We start from the raw sequence: 27,236 nt of genomic DNA, 5'->3' as shown, positions 1-27,236 counted from the left end.
TTAGTGATTAAAAAGTATTGAGAATAAGATAAAAAGTGTTGAGAATAAGATAAAAAGTGTTGAAAATAAGATTAAAAATTGTTGAGAACAACATTAAAAATGTTGAGAATAAGATTAAAAAGTATTGAGAAAAGATTAAAAGTGTTGAGAATAAGATTAAAGTTGTTGAGAATAAGATTAAAAAGTGTTGAGAACAAGATTAAAAGTGTTGAAAACAAGATTTAAGGTGTTGAGAATAAAATTAAATATATTGCAAATAAGATTAAAAAGTGTTGAGGTAGAGATTAAAAAGTGTTGAGAACAAGATTTAAGGTGTTGAGAATAAGATTAAAAGTGTTGAGGATAAGATTTAAGGTGTTGAGAATAAGAATTAAAAAGTTTTGAGTTAGAGATTAAAAAGTGTTGAGAACAAGATTAAAAGTGTTGAGAATAAAATTAAAAGTTATTGAGAACCAAATTAAAAAGTGTTGAGAACGAGATTAAAAGTGTTGAGAACAAGATTTAAATTGTTGAGAATAAGAATTAAAAAGTTTTAAGTTAGAAATTAAAAAGTGTTGAAAGCAAGATTAAAAGTGTTGAGAATAAGATTAAAAGTTGTTGAGAACAAGATTAAAAAGTGTTAAAAACGAGATTAAAAGTGTTGAAAATAAGATTTAAATTGTTGAGAAAAAGATTAAAAAGTGTTGAGAATAAGATTAAAAAATGTGAAAAACAAGATTAAAAAGTATTAAGAACAAGATTAAAAGGTGTTGAGAATAAGATTATAAGATGTTGAGATAAAGATTAAAAAGTGTTGAGTTAGAGATTAAAAGTGTTGAGAATAAGATTTAAGGTGTTGAGAATAAGATTATAAGGTGTTGAAAATAAGATTAAAAATTGTTGAGGTAGAGATTAAAAAGTGTTGAGAAAGAGATTAAAAGTGTTGAGAATAATATTAAAAGTTGTTGAGAACAAGATTAAAAATTGTTAAGAACAATATTAAAAGTATTGAAAACAAGATTAAAAGTATTGAGAATAAGATTAAAAGTGTTGAGAACAAGATTAAAAGTGTTGAAATAATATTAAAAAGTTTTGAGCCAGAGATTAAAAGTTGTTGAAAATAAGATTAACAAGTGTTGATAACAAGATTAAAAGTATTGAGAATAAGATTTAAGGTGTTGAGAATAAGACTCAAAGGTGTTGAGAATAAGATTAAATGGTGTTTAGTGAGAGATTAAAAAGTGTTGAAAAACAAGATTAAAAGGTGTTAAGAATAAGATTAAAAGGTGTTGAGTTAGAGATTAAAAAATGTTGAAAAATAAGATTAAAAAGTGTTGAGAATAAGATCAAAGGTGTTGAGAATAAGATTAAATTAAAGGTGTTGATAAAAAGATTAAAAAGTGTGAAGAACAACATTAAAAAGTGTTGAGAATAAGATTTAAAGAGTTGAAAAAATGATTAAAAAATGTTGAGAAAAAGATCAAATGTATTGAGAGTAATATTAAATTAAAGGTGTTGATAAAACGATTAAAAAATGTTGAGAAAAAAAGATTAAAGGTGTTGAGAAAAAAGATTAAAAAATGTTGAGAACAAGATCAAAGGTGTTGAGAAAAAAGACTAAAAAAGTGTTACAAACAAGATTAAAAGGTGTTGAGAATAAATTTAAAAGGTTTTGAGCTAGACATTAAAAAGTGTTGAGTTAAAGATTAAAAGTTTTGAGAATAAGATTTAATGTGTTGAGAATGAGATTATAAGTTGTTTAGAATAAGATTAAAAGGTGTTGAGTTAGAGATTAAAAAGTATTGATAACAAAATTAAAACATATTTAATAAGATTAAAAGGTGTTGAGTTAGAGATTAAAAAGTGTTGATAACAAAATTAAAAGATATTTAATAAGATTAAAAGGTGTTGATAATAATATTAAATGGTGTTGAGTTAGAGATTAAAAAGTGTTGAGAACAAGACTAAAAAATGTAGAGAATAAGATTTAAAGGTGTTGAGTTATAAATTAAAAAGTGTAGAGAAAAAAATTAATAAGTATTGAGAATAAGATGAAAGGTGTTGAGAATAAAATTAAATTAAAGGTGTTGATAAAAAGATTAAAAAGTGTGAAAAACAAGATTAAAAAGTATTGAGAACAAGATTTAAAGTGTTGAGAAAAAGATTAAAAAGTATTGAGAATAAGATCAAATTTATTGAGAGTAATATTAAATTAAAGGCGTTGATAAAACGATTAGAAAATGTCGAGAACAAGATTAAATATGTTAGAGAAAAAAAGATTAAAGGTGTTGAGAAAAAATATTAAAAAATGTTGAGAACAAGATTAAAGGTGTTGAAAAAAAAGATTAAAAAGTGTTGAGAATAAGATTAAAATGTGTTAAGAATAAGATTAAAAGGTGTTGAGTTAGATATTAAAAAGTGTTGAGCTAGAGATTAAAAGTGTTGTGTAATACCCCAATAATTTTAAAGGATTTATTAATTAGGATTAATTATTTTATTTTATTTTTCAATGATTTATTTTATTTTATTGGGTGCTAGATTAATTATCTTATTTTAATTAAGTTATATTTCGTGATTATGTATGATGATTGATTGTTTGTGTGGTTGATTATTGATTGAATTATTGGTGTGTTGATTTTATTGGTATTATATGACTTAGTTGTAAATTCTTGTTTGTTTATGTGCTTCATGTAATTAGTTATTTTAATTTCTGTATTTAATTAATTATCTTATTTATTTAAATTAATTGGATTGGGCTTAAGGAAAGTTGGACCAAAAGATGTGGTCTTGGGCTTGTATGAAACCTTATTGGGTTAATTAATGAAGGTCCGTGGTTATTTAATTATTTAAATGATCACTTTTGCATCAATTATATTTATATATATATATATATAATTATATATAAATATAATTAATTAATAATTGTTATGGAAAGATATATATATAGATATATATTTATTGATATTTATAAGTATATATGATTTAATTAACTAATGAGTTAATTATGGAAGGAATATATATTTATATATATATATGTTTATAGATATAAATTATTTAAAGATTATTATTTTAATTCATAATACTAGTTGGAATAGGATTTGGAATTTAAGGTGTATAAAAATACACATAAGGCTTTAGGGTTAGAGGTTTTACACGTTAGAAAAATAAAACAGACAGAGAGAGAGGAAGAGGAAGGGCTGACAAGGAGGAGGTCGGATCTGAAAAGGAGGACGTCGGAATTGGAAGAGATAATTAAAGCTTAAAGCGTCGGTTTCGTTTCGAAACCTTCAGGCGAGTTTTCTCTAACTTTCCTCTTAGAACTCATAAGGATTTCACCTTGAGTATCAAGGCTTTAATTAAATTTATTTGTTTAAAAATTATGGTTAGATCGGAATAATTAAAAAGTATAAACTATTATATTTGATTTTTAGATTATTGGATTTTAATTGATATATATAGGTGTTATGTATATTTTAAAATCAATCTATAGGTGGATTTGTGACCCAAGAGAGTTAATTATGGTTTCTTTATTTTCTAGAATTGTTCTGTAATTTTCTGGAATTTTTCGGATATTTTTAGGAATTTATTAGGATTTATTTTCCTATTATTTGTTAGGAAAATAATTATATATATATATATATATATATATATATATATATATATATATATATACTAGGTAACTGGCGCACGTGGAGCGGCGGCACAATAAAGAATTGATCCAGTGCGGCGCGGTGTAGGATAATAGGGTGTATACGCCAATTAGGGTCATTTGATTAATTAAACTTATGTGAATTGATATGGTGCATCGCGGCGCATAAAACTTTGGTGCGCATGTGTATCTGGACCATAGAAGTGGTCTGGTCAACTATGGGATTATTTGGTGTATTGCAGACCATGAGAAGATGGTGCACTCGCTGATCTGGACCTTAGATCTATTATAGTTAATAGAAAATAATCTAGTGTGAGCGTGTTCACTTGCGCACTCATTTATGACCATTGGATGCGGCATAAAGGAAGTGATGGATTCAGTGTGGTGAGCTCACGGTAGCTGAAAGAGCTTAGCCAATACTAGCACACAAGGAGGCTTGAATCCAGCGCGTGCAAGTGCATAGTAAGCACGTGGGCGCGCGTGGGAAACTATGTTGGCCTAATTCGACACTAGAAATTAAAAAGGTCATAACTTAGTCATTTTAAATCGAAATTGGGTCATTCTTGAGCTCAAATTCAAGGATTTTTAGTCTTCTTTCCAATGGTACCAATTTTATTATCAGATTCCCATCCTACTAGGAGATATTTATGTTTTAGTGAGAAAGTGTCGGAAAACTATTTAAACCAATATGGAGTATTTAAAGGAAACTATTTCTGACATATTTAGTTGCACTAATTTGTGTAAATATAATAAATTAATAATTTATTATGGAAGGAAGTGTGTGTATATATATATATATATATATATATATCTATAATTATTTATATATGGGTATATATAGTTTAATTTGTCTATGAGTTGTATGGAAGGATGAATATATAAATAATTATATATGTATATATATGTATGTATGTATGTATGTATATTGATTTTAAATAATCAAGGATTATTAAAGAAGGTGTTAAACACATATATACATTAAATAACATATGTGTAGGTATATATATATATAAATCATTTAAGATGATTAATATTATCATTCTTATTTGGTATATCTTAATAGGCTGGTTGTTAAATTAATGATATGCGTATAATATGCATGTGATGGCTATGTATGATTTAGCGTATTGTTAATTTTAAAGTTAATTCATGGTTAAAGTGTGGGCATGAATAAATTGTCAAATGATAAAATATATTACCTAAATATTTGTATGAATAGAATACATATATGGAAAGTATGGATGAATTGCTAATTAAATGTATGAATAAATATACCTGTGGAGGCATGGTTGAATTGCCAATGTATAAATATACATACACGGAGGCATGGTTGAATTGCCAATGTATAAATAAATATACTTATGGAGGCATGGTTGAATTGCCAATATATAAATAAAAATATTTACAATGGCATGGTTGATTTGCCAGAGCATAATTACGTTGTTATGTGTTAGATGATTAAAATATCATCTATGGTTGTTGTATGTATGGATTGGATTAGGGTTAGATATTCTTAAATGAGAATAGTTTAGTACTTACTGGTTAGTGTATTATTTTACATTAATAAAATAATATTGGGGAAGACGTGGATGATTTGTCAAAACTTGGATTTTGGATATGTGATTTAAACAATTTAAATCATCATCGGGTTGGGATTAAATAGAGTATTTCTTTTATTATAATTTGTTGTTTAAATGATTAGACAACTGACTAGGATGGGATTAAGGTCAAAGGAGTTTTTATAAAATGAAATGGTAGATTGGTCTAGGTATGAATATTATTTTAATAATTATTTAATATGTATGGAAATTTAATAAACCTATTAATGGATGTGATTAGTATAGTATATATAATTATATATAGACATGTATATCGTGCTTTATTAAAGTTAAAACTTTATTAGGTTTGGTTTTGATCAGAGATGATCTGCTTATTGGTTTTCAGAGGCCTGGTAGAGTGAACTTGCTCGTAGGGTTTAACCCACGATTTATTTTTCAGGTTATTAGAGGTTTCAGTCTCGAGGTTGAGGATCCGCAGCTGGGAGACTGTCATTCGTCTATTCATCTTGTGTACTTTTAAATAGTATTGGATTATTGGATAATGTTTAAGGGGTCCTTGAGTTATGGGATTTCCGAATTGTAATTGTTGGAGAATCATTAAGTAATATTTATTTATTAGTTTTCTTCAGCGGTTTATTTATTCTTTATTATTCATCTTTGTATTCTGTGCTTGTTAAATACTTAAATTGTTTTGATATCCCTTGATTTTGTGCGCGGACTTGATCAATCCGTGTTCCAAAATTAGGGGGTATCACAGTTGGTATCAGAGCACTCCAGGTTCAAGTGTCCCTAGGGTGTCTTTCGTTGTGTGACTTCCGCGTTGTGTACTCTTTTACTTAGAGCTTAAGTTTAGGATTCATTGTATTCTATATTCGGTCCGTTAGTGTGTCCTAATGGTAAATCATTGCGTCTTATCAGGAAAATGGTAAAACACCGATTTAGAAGGTATTGGTAAATCGTTGAGTCTTCCCCTAATTTTGAAGTATGGGTTTTATGGATTTATGCACCAATAAAATAATATGGAGGTATTTTAGGGACGGATTAACGGAATAGTTAAGTCCTACCTATTTATTTATGAATTGTATGGTTTAATGCACCGGTATGGGACGGTGGCATTTCAAGGACGGATTAACCAAAGAAGTTAAGTCCTACCTATATATTTATAAGGGAACAGATTAACCATAGCGTTAAGTCCTACTTATTCGTGTCAGGTCAACGGAATAGTTGGATGGTATGCCATTGAAATAATATGGTTGGATAGTTTACTTTGATGTGGATATAATGGATTTTATATATATATATATATATATATATACATACACACACATATATGGGCCATGATATAAGCTTGAGTCTCAGGATCAGTGGTTAGGATGGAGGCGTATATTGCCGATTGAGATGGGTAGCTGGGTTTAAGGATGTGTGGGCTCTGGTAGAAGGAGGACTCGTAACCACCTTTGTGTGCGTTTTACATGAGATACCCACTATCCGGTTGAGACTGCTTTAGTCCAGTGAGAGTCTCTAATGTGTATTTATATTTATCAATTATATAAATATGGAATTAGCTAATTACGTGATGTGTCTGCTAATAATGAATATGTGTGGATGGGTTAATTTCCACACGGATAAAAGGAATAATGAAATTTGAAATTAAATAATCAAAGTTTTTATTTCATGGATTTGTGAATTCCGAGGACGGAATTCCGTTTGTTAGGGGGGAAGAATGTAATACCCCAATAATTTTAAAGGATTTATTAATTAGGATTAATTATTTTATTTTATTTTTCAATGATTTATTTTATTTTATTGAGTGCTAGATTAATTATCTTATTTTAATTAAGTTATATTTCGTGATTATGTATGATGATTGATTGTTTGTGTGGTTGATTATTGATTGAATTATTGGTGTGTTGATTTTATTGGTATTATATGACTTAGTTGTAAATTCTTGTTTGTTTATGTGCTTCATGTAATTAGTTATTTTAATTTCTGTATTTAATTAATTATCTTATTTATTTAAATTAATTGGATTGGGCTTAAGGAAAGTTGGACCAAAAGATGTGGTCTTGGGCTTGTATGAAACCTTATTGGGTTAATTAATGAAGGTCCGTGGTTATTTAATTATTTAAATGATCACTTTTGTATCAATTATATTTATATATATATATATATATAATTATATATAAATATAATTAATTAATAATTGTTATGGAAAGATATATATATAGATATATATTTATTGATATTTATAAGTATATATGATTTAATTAACTAATGAGTTAATTATGGAAGGAATATATATTTATATATATATATGTTTATAGATATAAATTATTTAAAGATTATTATTTTAATTCATAATACTAGTTGGAATAGGATTTGGAATTTAAGGTGTATAAAAATACACATAAGGCTTTAGGGTTAGAGGTTTTACACGTTAGAAAAATAAAACAGACAGAGAGAGAGAGGAAGAGGAAGGGCTGACAAGGAGGAGGTCGGATCTAAAAAGGAGGACGTCGGAATTGGAAGAGATAATTAAAGCTTAAAGCGTCGGTTTCGTTTCGAAACCTTCAGGCGAGTTTTCTCTAACTTTCCTCTTAGAACTCGTAAGGATTTCACCTTGAGTATCAAGGCTTTAATTAAATTTATTTGTTTAAAAATTATGGTTAGATCGGAATAATTAAAAAGTATAAACTATTATATTTGATTTTTAGATTATTGGATTTTAATTGATATATATAGGTGTTATGTATATTTTAAAATCAATCTATAGGTGGATTTGTGACCCAAGAGAGTTAATTATGGTTTCTTTATTTTCTAGAATTGTTCTGTAATTTTCTGGAATTTTTCGGATATTTTTAGGAATTTATTAGGATTTATTTTCCTATTATTTGTTAGGAAAATAATTATATATATATATATATATATATATACTAGGTAACTGGCGCACGTGGAGCGGCGGCACAATAAAGAATTGATCCAGTGCGGCGCGGTGTAGGATAATAGGGTGTATACGCCAATTAGGGCCATTTGATTAATTAAACTTATGTGAATTGATATGGTGCATCGCGGCGCATAAAACTTTGGTGCGCATGTGTATCTGGACCATAGAAGTGGTCTGGTCAACTATGGGATTATTTGGTGTATTGCAGACCATGAGAAGATGGTGCACTCGCTGATCTGGACCTTAGATCTATTATAGTTAATAGAAAATAATCTAGTGTGAGCGTGTTCACTTGCGCACTCATTTATGACCATTGGATGCGGCATAAAGGAAGTGATGGATTCAGTGTGGTGAGCTCACGGTAGCTGAAAGAGCTTAGCCAATACTAGCACACAAGGAGGCTTGAATCCAGCGCGTGCAAGTGCATAGTAAGCACGTGGGCGCGCGTGGGAAACTATGTTGGCCTAATTCGACACTAGAAATTAAAAAGGTCATAACTTAGTCATTTTAAATCGAAATTGGGTCATTCTTGAGCTCAAATTCAAGGATTTTTAGTCTTCTTTCCAATGGTACCAATTTTATTATCAGATTCCCATCCTACTAGGAGATATTTATGTTTTAGTGAGAAAGTGTCGGAAAACTATTTAAACCAATATGGAGTATTTAAAGGAAACTATTTCTGACATATTTAGTTGCACTAATTTGTGTAAATATAATAAATTAATAATTTATTATGGAAGGAAGTGTGTGTATATATATATATATATATATATATATCTATAATTATTTATATATGGGTATATATAGTTTAATTTGTCTATGAGTTGTATGGAAGGATGAATATATAAATAATTATATATGTATATATATGTATGTATGTATGTATGTATATTGATTTTAAATAATCAAGGATTATTAAAGAAGGTGTTAAACACATATATACATTAAATAACATATGTGTAGGTATATATATATATAAATCATTTAAGATGATTAATATTATCATTCTTATTTGGTATATCTTAATAGGCTGGTTGTTAAATTAATGATATGCGTATAATATGCATGTGATGGCTATGTATGATTTAGCGTATTGTTAATTTTAAAGTTAATTCATGGTTAAAGTGTGGGCATGAATAAATTGTCAAATGATAAAATATATTACCTAAATATTTGTATGAATAGAATACATATATGGAAAGTATGGATGAATTGCTAATTAAATGTATGAATAAATATACCTGTGGAGGCATGGTTGAATTGCCAATGTATAAATATACATACACGGAGGCATGGTTGAATTGCCAATGTATAAATAAATATACTTATGGAGGCATGGTTGAATTGCCAATATATAAATAAAAATATTTACAATGGCATGGTTGATTTGCCAGAGCATAATTACGTTGTTATGTGTTAGATGATTAAAATATCATCTATGGTTGTTGTATGTATGGATTGGATTAGGGTTAGATATTCTTAAATGAGAATAGTTTAGTACTTACTGGTTAGTGTATTATTTTACATTAATAAAATAATATTGGGGAAGACGTGGATGATTTGTCAAAACTTGGATTTTGGATATGTGATTTAAACAATTTAAATCATCATCGGGTTGGGATTAAATAGAGTATTTCTTTTATTATAATTTGTTGTTTAAATGATTAGACAACTGACTAGGATGGGATTAAGGTCAAAGGAGTTTTTATAAAATGAAATGGTAGATTGGTCTAGGTATGAATATTATTTTAATAATTATTTAATATGTATGGAAATTTAATAAACCTATTAATGGATGTGATTAGTATAGTATATATAATTATATATAGACATGTATATCGTGCTTTATTAAAGTTAAAACTTTATTAGGTTTGGTTTTGATCAGAGATGATCTGCTTATTGGTTTTCAGAGGCCTGGTAGAGTGAACTTGCTCGTAGGGTTTAACCCACGATTTATTTTTCAGGTTATTAGAGGTTTCAGTCTCGAGGTTGAGGATCCGCAGCTGGGAGACTGTCATTCGTCTATTCATCTTGTGTACTTTTAAATAGTATTGGATTATTGGATAATGTTTAAGGGGTCCTTGAGTTATGGGATTTCCGAATTGTAATTGTTGGAGAATCATTAAGTAATATTTATTTATTAGTTTTCTTCAGCGGTTTATTTATTCTTTATTATTCATCTTTGTATTCTGTGCTTGTTAAATACTTAAATTGTTTTGATATCCCTTGATTTTGTGCGCGGACTTGATCAATCCGTGTTCCAAAATTAGGGGGTATCACAGTTGGTATCAGAGCACTCCAGGTTCAAGTGTCCCTAGGGTGTCTTTCGTTGTGTGACTTCCGCGTTGTGTACTCTTTTACTTAGAGCTTAAGTTTAGGATTCATTGTATTCTATATTCGGTCCGTTAGTGTGTCCTAATGGTAAATCATTGCGTCTTATCAGGAAAATGGTAAAACACCGATTTAGAAGGTATTGGTAAATCGTTGAGTCTTCCCCTAATTTTGAAGTATGGGTTTTATGGATTTATGCACCAATAAAATAATATGGAGGTATTTTAGGGACGGATTAACGGAATAGTTAAGTCCTACCTATTTATTTATGAATTGTATGGTTTAATGCACCGGTATGGGACGGTGGCATTTCAAGGACGGATTAACCAAAGAAGTTAAGTCCTACCTATATATTTATAAGGGAACAGATTAACCATAGCGTTAAGTCCTACTTATTCGTGTCAGGTCAACGGAATAGTTGGATGGTATGCCATTGAAATAATATGGTTGGATAGTTTACTTTGATGTGGATATAATGGATTTTATATATATATATATATATATATATACATACACACACATATATGGGCCATGATATAAGCTTGAGTCTCAGGATCAGTGGTTAGGATGGAGGCGTATATTGCCGATTGAGATGGGTAGCTGGGTTTAAGGATGTGTGGGCTCTGGTAGAAGGAGGACTCGTAACCACCTTTGTGTGCGTTTTACATGAGATACCCACTATCCGGTTGAGACTGCTTTAGTCCAGTGAGAGTCTCTAATGTGTATTTATATTTATCAATTATATAAATATGGAATTAGCTAATTACGTGATGTGTCTGCTAATAATGAATATGTGTGGATGGGTTAATTTCCACACGGATAAAAGGAATAATGAAATTTGAAATTAAATAATCAAAGTTTTTATTTCATGGATTTGTGAATTCCGAGGACGGAATTCCGTTTGTTAGGGGGGAAGAATGTAATACCCCAATAATTTTAAAGGATTTATTAATTAGGATTAATTATTTTATTTTATTTTTCAATGATTTATTTTATTTTATTGAGTGCTAGATTAATTATCTTATTTTAATTAAGTTATATTTCGTGATTATGTATGATGATTGATTGTTTGTGTGGTTGATTATTGATTGAATTATTGGTGTGTTGATTTTATTGGTATTATATGACTTAGTTGTAAATTCTTGTTTGTTTATGTGCTTCATGTAATTAGTTATTTTAATTTCTGTATTTAATTAATTATCTTATTTATTTAAATTAATTGGATTGGGCTTAAGGAAAGTTGGACCAAAAGATGTGGTCTTGGGCTTGTATGAAACCTTATTGGGTTAATTAATGAAGGTCCGTGGTTATTTAATTATTTAAATGATCACTTTTGTATCAATTATATTTATATATATATATATATATAATTATATATAAATATAATTAATTAATAATTGTTATGGAAAGATATATATATAGATATATATTTATTGATATTTATAAGTATATATGATTTAATTAACTAATGAGTTAATTATGGAAGGAATATATATTTATATATATATATGTTTATAGATATAAATTATTTAAAGATTATTATTTTAATTCATAATACTAGTTGGAATAGGATTTGGAATTTAAGGTGTATAAAAATACACATAAGGCTTTAGGGTTAGAGGTTTTACACGTTAGAAAAATAAAACAGACAGAGAGAGAGAGGAAGAGGAAGGGCTGACAAGGAGGAGGTCGGATCTAAAAAGGAGGACGTCGGAATTGGAAGAGATAATTAAAGCTTAAAGCGTCGGTTTCGTTTCGAAACCTTCAGGCGAGTTTTCTCTAACTTTCCTCTTAGAACTCGTAAGGATTTCACCTTGAGTATCAAGGCTTTAATTAAATTTATTTGTTTAAAAATTATGGTTAGATCGGAATAATTAAAAAGTATAAACTATTATATTTGATTTTTAGATTATTGGATTTTAATTGATATATATAGGTGTTATGTATATTTTAAAATCAATCTATAGGTGGATTTGTGACCCAAGAGAGTTAATTATGGTTTCTTTATTTTCTAGAATTGTTCTGTAATTTTCTGGAATTTTTCGGATATTTTTAGGAATTTATTAGGATTTATTTTCCTATTATTTGTTAGGAAAATAATTATATATATATATATATATATATATACTAGGTAACTGGCGCACGTGGAGCGGCGGCACAATAAAGAATTGATCCAGTGCGGCGCGGTGTAGGATAATAGGGTGTATACGCCAATTAGGGCCATTTGATTAATTAAACTTATGTGAATTGATATGGTGCATCGCGGCGCATAAAACTTTGGTGCGCATGTGTATCTGGACCATAGAAGTGGTCTGGTCAACTATGGGATTATTTGGTGTATTGCAGACCATGAGAAGATGGTGCACTCGCTGATCTGGACCTTAGATCTATTATAGTTAATAGAAAATAATCTAGTGTGAGCGTGTTCACTTGCGCACTCATTTATGACCATTGGATGCGGCATAAAGGAAGTGATGGATTCAGTGTGGTGAGCTCACGGTAGCTGAAAGAGCTTAGCCAATACTAGCACACAAGGAGGCTTGAATCCAGCGCGTGCAAGTGCATAGTAAGCACGTGGGCGCGCGTGGGAAACTATGTTGGCCTAATTCGACACTAGAAATTAAAAAGGTCATAACTTAGTCATTTTAAATCGAAATTGGGTCATTCTTGAGCTCAAATTCAAGGATTTTTAGTCTTCTTTCCAATGGTACCAATTTTATTATCAGATTCCCATCCTACTAGGAGATATTTATGTTTTAGTGAGAAAGTGTCGGAAAACTATTTAAACCAATATGGAGTATTTAAAGGAAACTATTTCTGACATATTTAGTTGCACTAATTTGTGTAAATATAATAAATTAATAATTTATTATGGAAGGAAGTGTGTGTATATATATATATATATATATATATATATATATATCTATAATTATTTATATATGGGTATATATAGTTTAATTTGTCTATGAGTTGTATGGAAGGATGAATATATAAATAATTATATATGTATATATATGTATGTATGTATGTATGTATATTGATTTTAAATAATCAAGGATTATTAAAGAAGGTGTTAAACACATATATACATTAAATAACATATGTGTAGGTATATATATATATAAATCATTTAAGATGATTAATATTATCATTCTTATTTGGTATATCTTAATAGGCTGGTTGTTAAATTAATGATATGCGTATAATATGCATGTGATGGCTATGTATGATTTAGCGTATTGTTAATTTTAAAGTTAATTCATGGTTAAAGTGTGGGCATGAATAAATTGTCAAATGATAAAATATATTACCTAAATATTTGTATGAATAGAATACATATATGGAAAGTATGGATGAATTGCTAATTAAATGTATGAATAAATATACCTGTGGAGGCATGGTTGAATTGCCAATGTATAAATATACATACACGGAGGCATGGTTGAATTGCCAATGTATAAATAAATATACTTATGGAGGCATGGTTGAATTGCCAATATATAAATAAAAATATTTACAATGGCATGGTTGATTTGCCAGAGCATAATTACGTTGTTATGTGTTAGATGATTAAAATATCATCTATGGTTGTTGTATGTATGGATTGGATTAGGGTTAGATATTCTTAAATGAGAATAGTTTAGTACTTACTGGTTAGTGTATTATTTTACATTAATAAAATAATATTGGGGAAGACGTGGATGATTTGTCAAAACTTGGATTTTGGATATGTGATTTAAACAATTTAAATCATCATCGGGTTGGGATTAAATAGAGTATTTCTTTTATTATAATTTGTTGTTTAAATGATTAGACAACTGACTAGGATGGGATTAAGGTCAAAGGAGTTTTTATAAAATGAAATGGTAGATTGGTCTAGGTATGAATATTATTTTAATAATTATTTAATAGGTATGGAAATTTAATAAACCTATTAATGGATGTGATTAGTATAGTATATATAATTATATATAGACATGTATATCGTGCTTTATTAAAGTTAAAACTTTATTAGATTTGGTTTTGATCAGAGATGATCTGCTTATTGGTTTTCAGAGGCCTGGTAGAGTGAACTTGCTCGTAGGGTTTAACCCACGATTTATTTTTCAGGTTATTAGAGGTTTCAGTCTCGAGGTTGAGGATCCGCAGCTGGGAGACTGTCATTCGTCTATTCATCTTGTGTACTTTTAAATAGTATTGGATTATTGAATAATGTTTAAGGGGTCCTTGAGTTATGGGATTTCCGAATTGTAATTGTTGGAGAATCATTAAGTAATATTTATTTATTAGTTTTCTTCAGCGGTTTATTTATTCTTTATTATTCATCTTTGTATTCTGTGCTTGTTAAATACTTAAATTGTTTTGATATCCCTTGATTTTGTGCGCGGACTTGATCAATCCATGTTCCAAAATTAGGGGGTATCACATGTTGAGAATAAGATTATAAGGTGTTGAGAACAAGATTAAAAGATGTTGAGTTAGAGATTAAAAGGTGTTGATAACAAGATTAAAAGGTATATTAGACAATTAATTGTATGTATATGATTTTATGAATTTTAAATTTCTCACATATTTTAAGACTTGCCAAAACTGCCTTGATTACTCTTTATAATGGGCAGAGATTCCATCAAAAGTAACACATTCAAATAAACTAAAAACTAAAAATTCATCACATTGAAATGTGCTTCCATACAATATAAATATTCAGTTACATCAGTTAGTTCCCATTCTATCAAAAGTAACACATTTAAATGAACTAAAAACTGAAAATTCATCACATTGAAATTTTGCAACCATTAATAGTAATGAGTGCAATACTAAGAAAATGAAGAGAACAACAGCAGGTTATCCAATAGAAGTCTAAGCACAAATCTTAATTCCAAAACGTCCAATCAATGAAGGAATGATCTCAAAAACCTGCAAATCAATACAGAAAATTAAATAAATTTTCTTAACATAAATCAGAAATACAGATTAAAAAAAATCCTTAGAGCAAAAACAGTCATGAAGCAAAAATCTTTTATCGTTTTAGAGCTTATCCCAAAGGTAAAGCTGCAGGTAAACAGATATTATATTTTTAGTATCCCTAGAATTTGAAATACAAATGTCGGTAGCAACAAGTAATCCAGTCCCATTTCAACAGTTTCAATATATGGGACACTTGCTGAAGCAATGGGACAGAATTTGTGATGACCTTGTGGGCGGGTGTGCCGTGGGCGGGTGCGAGAGACACTGTCAGGTTACCACACTGGTGAGCTACAGGTGCACAGTCCCACATCGCCTGGGTAGAGGAAAGGTGAAGTGCTTATATGTAAGTGTGTCACCTCCAATTGGTATGAGATCTTTTGAGGTGAAACCCAAGAGCAAAACCGTGCGGGCTCAGGCCCAAAGCGGACAATATCATACCATGTGGTGGAGTGGGTCGTTACAAATGGTATCAGAGCCTGACCCAGCCGGAAGTGTGCCGACGGGGACGTCGGGCCTCCAAGGGGGGTGGATTGTGATGTTCTTGTGGGCAGGTGTGCCGTGGGCGGGTGCGAGAGACACTGTCAGGCTACCACACTGGCGAGCTACGGGTGCACAGTCCCATATCGCCTGGGTAGAGGAAAGGTGAAGTGCTTATATGTAAGTGTGTCACCTCCAATTGGTATGAGGCCTTTTGGGGTGAAACCCAAGAGCAAAACGGTGCGGGCTCAGGCCCAAAGCGGACAATATCATACCATGTGGTGGAGTGGGTCGTTACAGAATTGGTTGTTAGCATTCTGTGCATAAGATGAAAAAAATAAAGTAAAAATTATGACAGAGAATTCTTTATAAAAATGAAGAGAGAGCATTTTTATTTCACTTACCCACTGTACCATCTACTTCATCTACAAAATTATGGGGGGGTGAGCAAAGGCCTGGCAGATACAAAAACAACGTCATATATGTCTTCTCAACTACAACTTCAAGAGTTTAGATCAAAGGGCTGTATTTAAATATAAAAAAAAAAACACAATAAATAAAAATAAAATATGTATTACCATCAATAAATGGCCAATTATAATTATACTAAGATAACAAAGTATCTTAGAGAATGCATGAAATCTCTTGTTTACATGTCTATTTGTTTGTGTGTTTGTTTATTGTTTACAAAAACACACATATATGAAGAAATCTCAGACTTTCATTACACTATCCCAAGCAGAATACAACAAAGGGGTTTATGGCCTCCTTCACCTAATGGACTATCCATTTGAAAATTGGAGAAAAAAAAAAAAAAGAAAGAAAAATAAATAAATAAAAAAGCACAAATGATAAGAACTATTACCTTTAAAGTTCAAATCATGACATTCAAATCCTAAAACCATTAGGATACCAAAACTTTGTTTCAATTCAAAGCTCTTTCAGGTCATAATTAATAACACAATCAAAAAATTCAATTGTGTTCTTAAATGATACGATACAATTACAATTTTTAAATGCTAGCTAAATATTTAAATAACTTGCCTTGACTATATTGTTAGCCATAATCAAACATTGAATTCTTTTTAGCTACAGAACCCCACTCCATCAACTACCTTTTGTTAAAGGTGTTCAATTTGCCTAAGTGTATTCTAGGGGGTGTAACTAAATGGATCTAAGAAGAACCCAAATTTTGGTTTCCTATCCTTTTCCTTTGCCTTCTCGACAACAAAAAAGAGGTTTATATGGAAGAACCGAGTTTTCTTTTCCAAAATAGCGTGAAAATTAAAAAGGAAAAATTAGCATACAAAATTTATATGTTGAATTTTTTTATTTTAAATGATTTGCCCTTTTCCAGTATTTGAATTTGACGGGAATAATCGAGCCAATTAGAAATTTATGGAAATTCATTTTTGGTGAAGATACAAGTTTTTTTTTAAGTTATGTGTTGCGTTCTTTAATAATTTAGACTAATCTATAACTGAATTCTTTTACTTCGTTTGTTTGTCGAGAAAATGGAGGGGAAAAGGAATTAAAAGTTTCATTCTGATGTCGATTGGGTAACCCGTATTTGAATAACTTCACTCAAATCAAGCCAGAAGTGTGAATTAAGATATGTTAATTCTGGATGGTATTAAATAATGAAATTCCAATTGATTTAGATTTTGATTTTGTTTTCTCTTCCCACGTTTTACCAGCAATCAAACTGAAGGTTAATTCTAATTTTAGTTTTGTTAAGTTTTGTTTTGTTTAATCTCTAGTTCTATGATATTAGGACAAATCTTTGCAAGTATAATTGCTAATTGTTAATTACCTAATTTCTCTAATTCTCACTACACTCAAGTTGCATGAGTTTTGTTACTGCAATTGCATGAAACATAACGATGATAAACCTATGACAACTAAAATATATATATATATATATATATATATAAATTGAAATAAAAATAAATAAATAAATGAGAATCTAAATGGAGTCGTCATGATTTGTGAATGATAGTTGGTCATATATATAATATAAAGTTGTCTTACTTAAATATAAATTATTCACTTTCCACATATTAATTTACTTTATGGATTATCAATTATCTATATTTGCTTTATTTTCAATATGAATATTATACATTGTAAATTGTTATATGGGAGGAAATTAAATTTAGATTAGTATAACCCAAAATCTGGTTTCTTATACTTCTCCTCTACAACAAAAAAAGAGGTTTATTTCTTTCCAAAATAGCGTGAAAATTAAAAAGGAAAAATCAGCATACAAAATTTATATGTTGAATTTTTTATTTTAAATGATTTGTCTTTTCTAGTATAATGATATACTATGCAGAAATAAGTATGATTTTTTGAGGGAGAGAGTTAGAGTTTATGAAGATGGAAAGAGAGAAAGAAAGGGTGAGTACCTGAAAATACAGCCGCAAGACAGGGACAAAGCGATGCCTGAAAAACCCAATACCCAGTATGCTATTTTGAGATACACTGTGACGAGAGAGGGAGATGGTGTACGGTGACAAGGGAGGGAGTCTCTGAAGTTTGTTTTTTTTTTTTTTTCTGTTTGTTTTTTTTTTTTTTGGTGGGGATGCGGCAGAAAGGATATTTTATTTTCCTTTTTCCCTTTTTCTTTTTCACTTTCTATTTTTTTTTTTTTTTTTTAACGTCGTTCCTTTTTCCATTGGACTCTACAGTTACCAATTTAAAAACAATTTCTATTTTCACTGCAACATGGATACAGCACGACCCGTTTACAGCAGAGGATCCCAGTCCGAGAGTTGGTGCCGTTTGATTTCAGTAAAGACAAAGCTTTCGTAAGACCAACCATCCACAAAATCCAAAGACAATTACCAATAAATAAAAAAAGATCCAAAGACAAAACACTGACTGACAGAGATAAAAGAGCTGAAACAGATGGGTGCTTTGGCTCTATTACTATTTATTATTATTATTAGGGTAAAGTACAGCCACACTTCATGAGGTTTGATAAAAAAATACTCAGATGAAACTTACCTATTTTTTAGACAAAGATACCCCCTGAAGGTTCAAAAATTGATAAAAACACTCCTTTACATGAAAAATTGACCAAATTACCCTTTAACCGTTTATGAGACTTTTTTAATTTTTTAATTTAATAAATTTGACCAATCTACCCTCGTGAATAATTTATGCACAAAAAAAAGTAAAAAACTTTAAATTGTTCACCTTTTTTTTTTTTTTTTTTTTTTTTTTTTTTTTTTTTTTTTTACTTTATATAGTCCCAGCTTCTTTAAAATATAGACATCTAAAATGATTTTTTGATTCAATACATATATTTCAAATAAATTATATTTTGTTATTACTTCTTTTCTTTTTCTTTTTTATTTTTAAATTAAGATGCTTAATTCTTGCATCTAAAAAAATTAAACCAATCTCTTTTCCTTAAAAATAAAAAATATGGTATCAGTATAACTTTATGCATCTTAAATTATATATCAAATATTATGCATTTCCTAATATAAAAGAAAATAGGTACCAGTATAACGTTATGCATCTTAACTTTATGCATGCCTTTGTTTTTTTTTTTTCCCCCTTTATTTTATTACTATTTTTTTCCCTTTGTTTTATTATTTTTTTTCCCTTTGTTTTATTATTATTATTTTTTCCCTTTTATGTTGGAAAATGCATAATATTTGATATATAATTTAAGATGTATAAAGTTATACTGGTACCATATTTTTTATTTTTAAGGAAAAGAGATTGGTTTAATTTTTTTAGATGAAAAAATTAAGTATCTTAATTTAAAAATAAAAAAGAAAAAGAAAAGAAGTAATAACAAAATATAATTTATTTGAAATATATATATTGGATCAAAAAATCATTTTAGACGTTTACATTTTTAAGAAGTTGGGACATTTATAAAGTTATAAAAAAAAAAAAAAAAAAAGTTAACAATATAAAGTTTTTTTTTTTTTGTTACTTTTTTTTATGCATAAATTATTCATGAGGGTAGATTAGTCCAATTTATTAAATTGTAAAGTTAAAAAAAGTCTCCTAAACGGTCAAAGGGTAATTTAGTCAATATATCATGTAAAGGGGTGTCTATCCATTTTTGAACCTTCAGAAGGTGTTTTTGTCCAAAAAATAAGTAAGTTTCAGAGTGTCCTTTTGTCAAACCTGAAGGGGTGTTGCTGTACTTTACCCTTATTATTATTATTCATTAATGGGTTTGGCCCAATTGTTTAGCCACACTATTCCATGACTTTAGCAACATCATTTGTATTTAATGTATTAACAATAATTTACTATATTTTAAAAAACAAAAATTAATAAAAAAATAAAAAAATTGATGGAATTGATTAATATGTAAACTGAAAAATAGATATCGCCTTTTGTGAGAAAATGAGAACCATAATTTGATGATTTAATTGATAGAATGCTCAATGCGTCTCAGATATTCAGGTAAAGACAGACAGTCACCTTTAACTTTTCCTCTGTTCTCTCTCTTCCCTTTCTCTCTCTCTCTCAATCACTCATCTCCTTCTCATGTGCTCCCTGCTCCCTTCTATGGGAGTGGGGAGGTGACATTACTTATCTCCACAGGTTAATAATTTCGACGTGTCTCAATAAGTTTGTCCTGTAAGTTATTTTTATTTATTTTTTTATTTATTTTTTTTGTGGCTAGATCTGCTCTTGTTTGGTTTGTTTCCGGCTCGACAAGATAGATCTGTTGTGTTCCCTTTGACTAGATCTCTGATCTAGGTCGATTTTTGTTTTCGCTCGCTTAATTTGATCTTGTGCGGGATTGGGTGTGTGGAGGAGCCATGTGGATGCAGCTTCGGAGTTGTTGCCTTGATGATGGTTTGATCTTTGGTCACTCCAGTTACTGCTCTTCTCCCTAGGTGGTTTCCATTCTAAAGCGGTGACTCTTTCTTAACAAATCTAGAGCCTGTTCTTCATTTTATTATTTTGCTTCATGATTTGTATGCCTTTATCTAGCTTGGCTTATGCCTTTGTACTGTCACTTGACTTGGCCTTTGTGCCTTTCAAATGATAAAAAATAAAAAAATAAAAAATACAAAAAACAAAAAAAAATTCAGGTAAAGACTAGGCCTGCTGCAATATGTGCAACTTTAATTTTTTTTTTTTTTTTCTCTCAAATAAGTGTAATGTATAATTAATTTGTTATCAAGAATGATTCCGTATGTGTTCTCAAATTCATCTGTGCACTTACAATTAGTGAGTTTGAACGTTTTATATTATTTATTTATAAATTGTGATGTATATAGAGGGCGGGGAGAGTTGTCTTTTACTCATGTGGCAGACTAATAGGCAATCGCGGCAGATTTTAGGAGAGAGAGCAAAGGGAGTGTCGGGTCAGACCCATTTAAGTTGGGTATTATCCAACTTAAATTTAATAGTGTTGATGGACACGTGTCATGCCCTGATTGGGCCATGTACCCAAGTTGGACAAACTTCATCCAACTAGGTTGGATGTAAGTATTGTCCTTCGACTAAAATATTTCTCATGCGTGTTTCTCTCTCTATATTATCTGTATACTATAATAATATATAAATCTGTCCTCGTAAAGGAAAATATGTACGTTGGGTAAAGTTAGGGGTGGCAAAATGGATCAGAAACCATCAACTCCACCCATATTCGTCTGCTTTTTAATAGTTATGCGTAAACCATATTTAATTTGAGGTTCAAAATAGATTGGATAATTTTTAAGCACATAATTTGAGAGTCAAGATCATATTCAACTCATATTTTATCCGTCACATATCAACTCATTTCTTTCTCTAAAATTTTCTCACTTACAATCCTCTTTCTCTAAATTAGTCTCTCATCAATCCACTCTCTCAAATTTTCTCTCTCTACAAATTTCTTCTAAAAAAATAAATTTTAAAAGTTAAAAATAATAATTTTAAATAACTAAAAAAATAATAAATTTAAAAAAAAAAATGAAAAAATTTAAAAATAAAAATTTTTAAAACCTTTCGAAAAAATAATTTAAAAATTAATAATTAAATTTTTTTTAAAAAAAAAATTTTAAATTTAAAAAAAATTAAATAATTAAAAAAATTAAAAAAATTTAAAAGAATAATTTAAAAAAATTAAAAAATCTAAAAATGATAAATACCCCAGCTGTACTTTCACTTCCCACCATCTTCATCTTCCTTGTTTGACAAAGCTAAAAAATTGATATTGAATTTACAGAATTTTTAAGTTAATAATTTTATAACTGATGGTAGAAAATTGTAGCAATATTCCAGCGTGTTTGTTCTTTCATAAAAACAAAAGTCTCAAATGGAAAATTTTGAACCTGTTTGGAAAAAAAAAAAAAAATTATATATATATATATAATAGAGCTTGCATGCATCCTTTAGTATAACTGCTTCATTCTGTCCAAACTGGTTTTGGAATCAATGGCTTAGCTCTGCTGTTCTAGTGCTTTGTTTGCCTGTGGTTTTATTTGTGATATCTTGGGTTAGTGGCCTATTTTTTTTTTCTTGTAAGCCACCTAAGGTAAGCCCAGGTACATATGTATAACTTCTCTTTTATTTTATTTTATTTTTAATTTTATTTCTTTACATCTTTTTATTATTATTTTATTTCTTTTATTAATATACACATATACAATAATTAGTTGATGGTTTATATTCATAGCTCATATCTCTCCATTACTAAAATTTTATTATTAATAAAGTTGGAAACATTTGGTAACTAATTCTATATTTTTAGTTGATGGTTTGTATTCATAACTTATATTTCTTCATTACTAATTTTTTTATTATTTTTTTAAAAGTATAAAAAAAATTAAAAATAAAAAATAATTAAAAATAAAAAATAATTAATGCCTCAACGGATCATAATAACGGGTTAATCCTATCTATTTTTAACCCGTTCAGAACAAGTTAAATATGATTCTTGATCCATATTGATCCGCACGGTTTCAGTGTTGTTCAGTGTTGAAATCCCAATTAGTACATACCAATAACAAATACCAAAAGAAATGGAGCCTCTGCCTCTTCACCACTGCACTGTCCACAAATCAACGGCCATGATCAACCGATCATACGCCTTCTTTCACTCCATCGCTATAACGGCCATGATTTACTGCAGAGTGTCTTCATTTCTGTACCCTGAAAACACCCAAACACTACCTTTCTTGCCATGGCTTCTGGTCTTTGCTGCAGAGCTGCTTCTCTCCTTCCTTTGGCTCCTCAACCAAGCTTATCAATGGCGACCCGTCTCCCGAACCGTCTTTCCCGAGAGGTTGCCGGGTGACGAGGAACTTCCGGCTATTGATGTGTTGATATGCACGGCAGACCCCAAGACCGAGCCACCTGTGCAGGTTATGAACACGGTTTTATCGGCCATGGCTCTTGACTACCCATCGGAGAAGCTCTCGGTGTATCTTTCCGACGATGGTGGTTCTTCGGTGACTTTGTACGCCATGAGGGAAGCTTGGGGTTTTGCGAGGTTGTGGTTACCATTCTGTAGGAGGTATGGTGTCAAGACAAGATGCCCCGAGGCCTATCTTTCGACGCCAGATGGTGATGTTGGTGGCCCAGAGTTTGACAACGACAGACATATAATTGAGGTTTGTTTATTTATGTATGGACCACCACTAACTAATCTAAATATTAAATTCTTATAAATACAAATTAAAAAATTCATATTGGTTCTTAAAGAAAAAAACCAATAGAATATATATGAAAAGTAGGACTGTAGGAACATCATAGGGTCAAGTACATGAACTATTTTATAGATTTAAATAATGTAGATCACTTATTATTACCTCATCTCATTAATTTTGGATACTCATGTTACTTTGAGTTAGCAAAATATTTGTTTTAATTTCAACCGGATATGAATTCAAATTTTAAGATTTAAATGTAATTTCATTTAATAATCTCACAAATATCTTACCCATGCTCATGAAATTTTCAAATGGAACTTGGGTTAGGCCCAACCCATGTCACATCCCTAACATATCATAATCTCAATGCTTATATAATTTTACAAATTAAAATAATTTTTTCCAATAAAATGTCACTTATTGGCATTTAAACTTCTAACTTTGTTGACCATTCAATTTTTATTTCACCCCGTGGTCCCTTCAAAATAATTTTGGTTAGGGTTAGCAGTAAATAACAAACACTCTTATAAAATAATAATAATACGATGTATTTAATATGTATTTTAATAGTAGGTCGTCTTACTAAAGACACACCCTGTTCAATCATAGGTTCAAGTCGTATCACTATTTGTTTGCGAATTTCTTCGTGGCTCAGCAAATTGGGTTGCTCCCCATTATCCTAAGGAGTCAAGCTTCAAGTCGTCACACCCATTAATTTTTAATCCCACATTCTTGTCATAAAAAAGCACAATAAAGATTACAGTAATGTCACGGTATACTAAATAATTGGAGGAGGTATTTTGTTTGCGCTGAGGAAGTACGATGAATTTAAGGAACGCATGAGAAGAGCTGCAGAAAATGGTGGAATTAATGACCAAAGTCGCCCTCCAGTTATTGAGGCTACTCTTTGAACATTTGTCATACTTTGTTTGGGCATATATATATAATTATTTAAAGTGCAACACAGAATAAAAAATGACCTTGTGATATTATGCATTTGGTTTTTTTTTTTAATTTTTTTTCCCCAGGTGATAGGCAATAAGAATGTTAATCCATTGGAGTCTGGTCAAGCTGAGATACCTCTTCTTGTATACATTTCTCGTGAGAAAAGACCTTCCCAACCTCATCATTTCAAAGCCGGAGCTCTCAATGTTCTTGTATTTTCTCTGCTCTCTGTAGACTTCTACTTATTCAAGCAATCATATATGAAAAAAATGATATTATGTGACAATTTATACACATAATTATATAACATGAATGTTGCATGCAGCTGCGAGTTTCTGGGATCATAAGCAATGCCCCATATATATTGATGTTAGACTGTGACTTGAGCTCCAGTGATCCAAAATCTGCCCGTCAAGCAATGTGCTTCCATCTTGATTCCAAGCTCTCTCGCTCGCTGGCTTTTGTTCAATTCCCTCAAAATCTCCACAATCTCAGTAAGAATGACATCTACAATGGCGAGTGGAAAGCATTATTCATGGTAATGTATACGAAGGTCTAATATTTGCTTTATAGTCTATGTTTAATTAATGAACCTTGATACTCAGGCCTACAAATCTGGCCGATTTGTTAGGCCTGTGGCTTTAATATTATTGATTACGTGCAAGCGGGATGCAAGTGGGATCATATGGTGTCCCACTTATGCATCCCACTTGCATAACAAATTGGTCAGATTTACAGGTCTGAGTATCTTAGTTCTTAATTAATTGGTGGAACATTCACTTGCAATGTTGTCTTGAGTACTCGCGTAAAATTTCAGCTGAAGTCGCATGGTATGGATGGGCTTAGGGGACCTTTTCTTTGTGGGACATGCTTCTACATCAAAAGGAAAGCATTATATGGAATTGATATACAGAATGGTATGCTCTGTGCTTAAAATTGAATCCCCAATTACAGAATAAAGCTTTATCTGTTTTAAAATTGAAATAGATGTGTGCGTGACTGTGTGCATCTTTTGGTTTTGGCAATCTGCATTCTGGTGGCTAAAGCAACTCATCAGAGACTATTTCAAATTATTGTTTATGCAGCTGTGGATCTCCCCCAACTCAGACAGTCATTGGGTCCCTCAGATGAGTTCATCAAGACACTTGGCAGTAGTTATAAACGTGTAGTCATTGACAACGAGGACTCGTCAAATACAGTGCTAAAACATGCCCAGTCTGTAGCCTCTTGCACCTATGAAAAAGAAACAAAATGGGGTCAACAGGCAAGCACTAAATCCCTAAACATCCCATATTCTTTAACATTATATGCGTATATGCTAATTAATAGTAGTTTTAACATTCTGATATCTTGTTTGCTCAATGCCAGATTGGTTTCTGGTACAATTCTGTGGTAGAAGATCACTTTACAGGGTTCATGTTACACTGCAAAGGGTGGAATGCTGTTTATTTCAATCCATCTAGACCAGCATTTTTGGGTAACGTGACGACGAATTTGAATGAAACGTTAATTCAGAACGAGATGGAACTCCGGATTTCTAGAAATTGCATTCTCAAGGTTCTGCCCCCTTATATATGGACCGTCGAGAATGTCCATTCTTGTGAGCATGTGTTATGGATACTCTGCATTGCAGCCCCTCTATTGCTTCCCCCTATGGTATTTAGCTACCATACCACAGCTGTGTCTCTTGAATAGCATCCCAATATACCCCAAGGTAACAACAATCATGGTTTCTTTCGCGCAAACAATAAGCTAGGAGCACATAGAGATGAAAGTGGACTACTAACATTGCTTCATATTCTTGTCACAGGTTTCAAGTCCGTGGTTAGTTGTATTGTCATTCATTTTCTTGTCCTCCCTCTTGAAACATTTATGGGATGTCTTGTCCACTGGAGATTCAATTCAGAATTGGTGGAACGAATGGCGAATTTGGATGATAAAATCTGTTGTAGCCTATGTCTATGGAAGTTTGGATGCAATCTTGAAGTTGATCGGCATGAGAGAAGCTAGTTTCATGCCAACAAATAAAGTTGTCAGTGATGAACAAGTTGGATTATACCAAAAGGGTAAATTTGATTTCCGAACATCGACTAGGTTTCTGGCGCCAATGGTCGCTTGAGTGGTTCTGAACATGGTTTCTTTCACTTGAGGATTAGCAAGAGTGACCTTGAAAGGAGGATGGGATGAAATGTTTGCACAAGTTTTCCTCTCATTTTTCATCCTATTTATGCACTACGCTATAATTGATTGGATGGATGGTATTGAGAAAGGACAAGGGAGATATTCCACTTTCTGTGACATTATTATTATCTGTTGTGTCTTCTTTGATCTTCTTGTCTTTTGGTTCAGTAGCTTTTATGTACCTTGGATGAAAATGAAGTACTAATGTTGCCCAGACAAATCATCTCGAATTTTGTTTGATCTGTCCAAGCAAATGATGACTTTGTTTTATGTATACTTAGATCCATCTATATTGAGGATGTCTTCCATTTGCTCTACAAAATCATATTTTATTACAAGAACATCTTATTACTAGTGATGTCTAAAAATCTGTCTTGATCAACTAATTTTGAGACTTCTGCAACTGCAATTTTTGTTTTTCGTTTGTTTTTTTTTTTTGGTTAGCACCGGGAACTCCCCTCAGCAGGGCCCTTCAGGACCAAACCAAGGCTATAAACCTAGGGTGTAGAGCATCGCTCCAATGATACACCGGGTAAGTCGAGAAAGTATTAGGTTTGGGAGGACTCGAACACGGGCCGCGG

General features: G+C 30.6%; 1 pseudogene; it reads left to right on the top strand.

The window, feature by feature from the left end:
- The first annotated feature begins 22,674 nt into the window (after positions 1-22,674).
- LOC132275031 (cellulose synthase-like protein G2) lies at positions 22,675-26,931 on the top strand (annotated as a pseudogene).
- Positions 26,932-27,236: the final 305 nt, after the last annotated feature.

This window comes from Cornus florida, unplaced genomic scaffold (assembly GCF_030987335.1).
Source record: "Cornus florida cultivar Cherokee Brave unplaced genomic scaffold, ASM3098733v1 CherokeeBrave_3.0.0_Hap2_Chr09, whole genome shotgun sequence".
Taxonomy (NCBI): domain Eukaryota; kingdom Viridiplantae; phylum Streptophyta; class Magnoliopsida; order Cornales; family Cornaceae; genus Cornus; species Cornus florida.
Note: the sequence above shows the minus strand (reverse complement) of the source record. Positions and strands in the feature narration are given on the sequence as shown.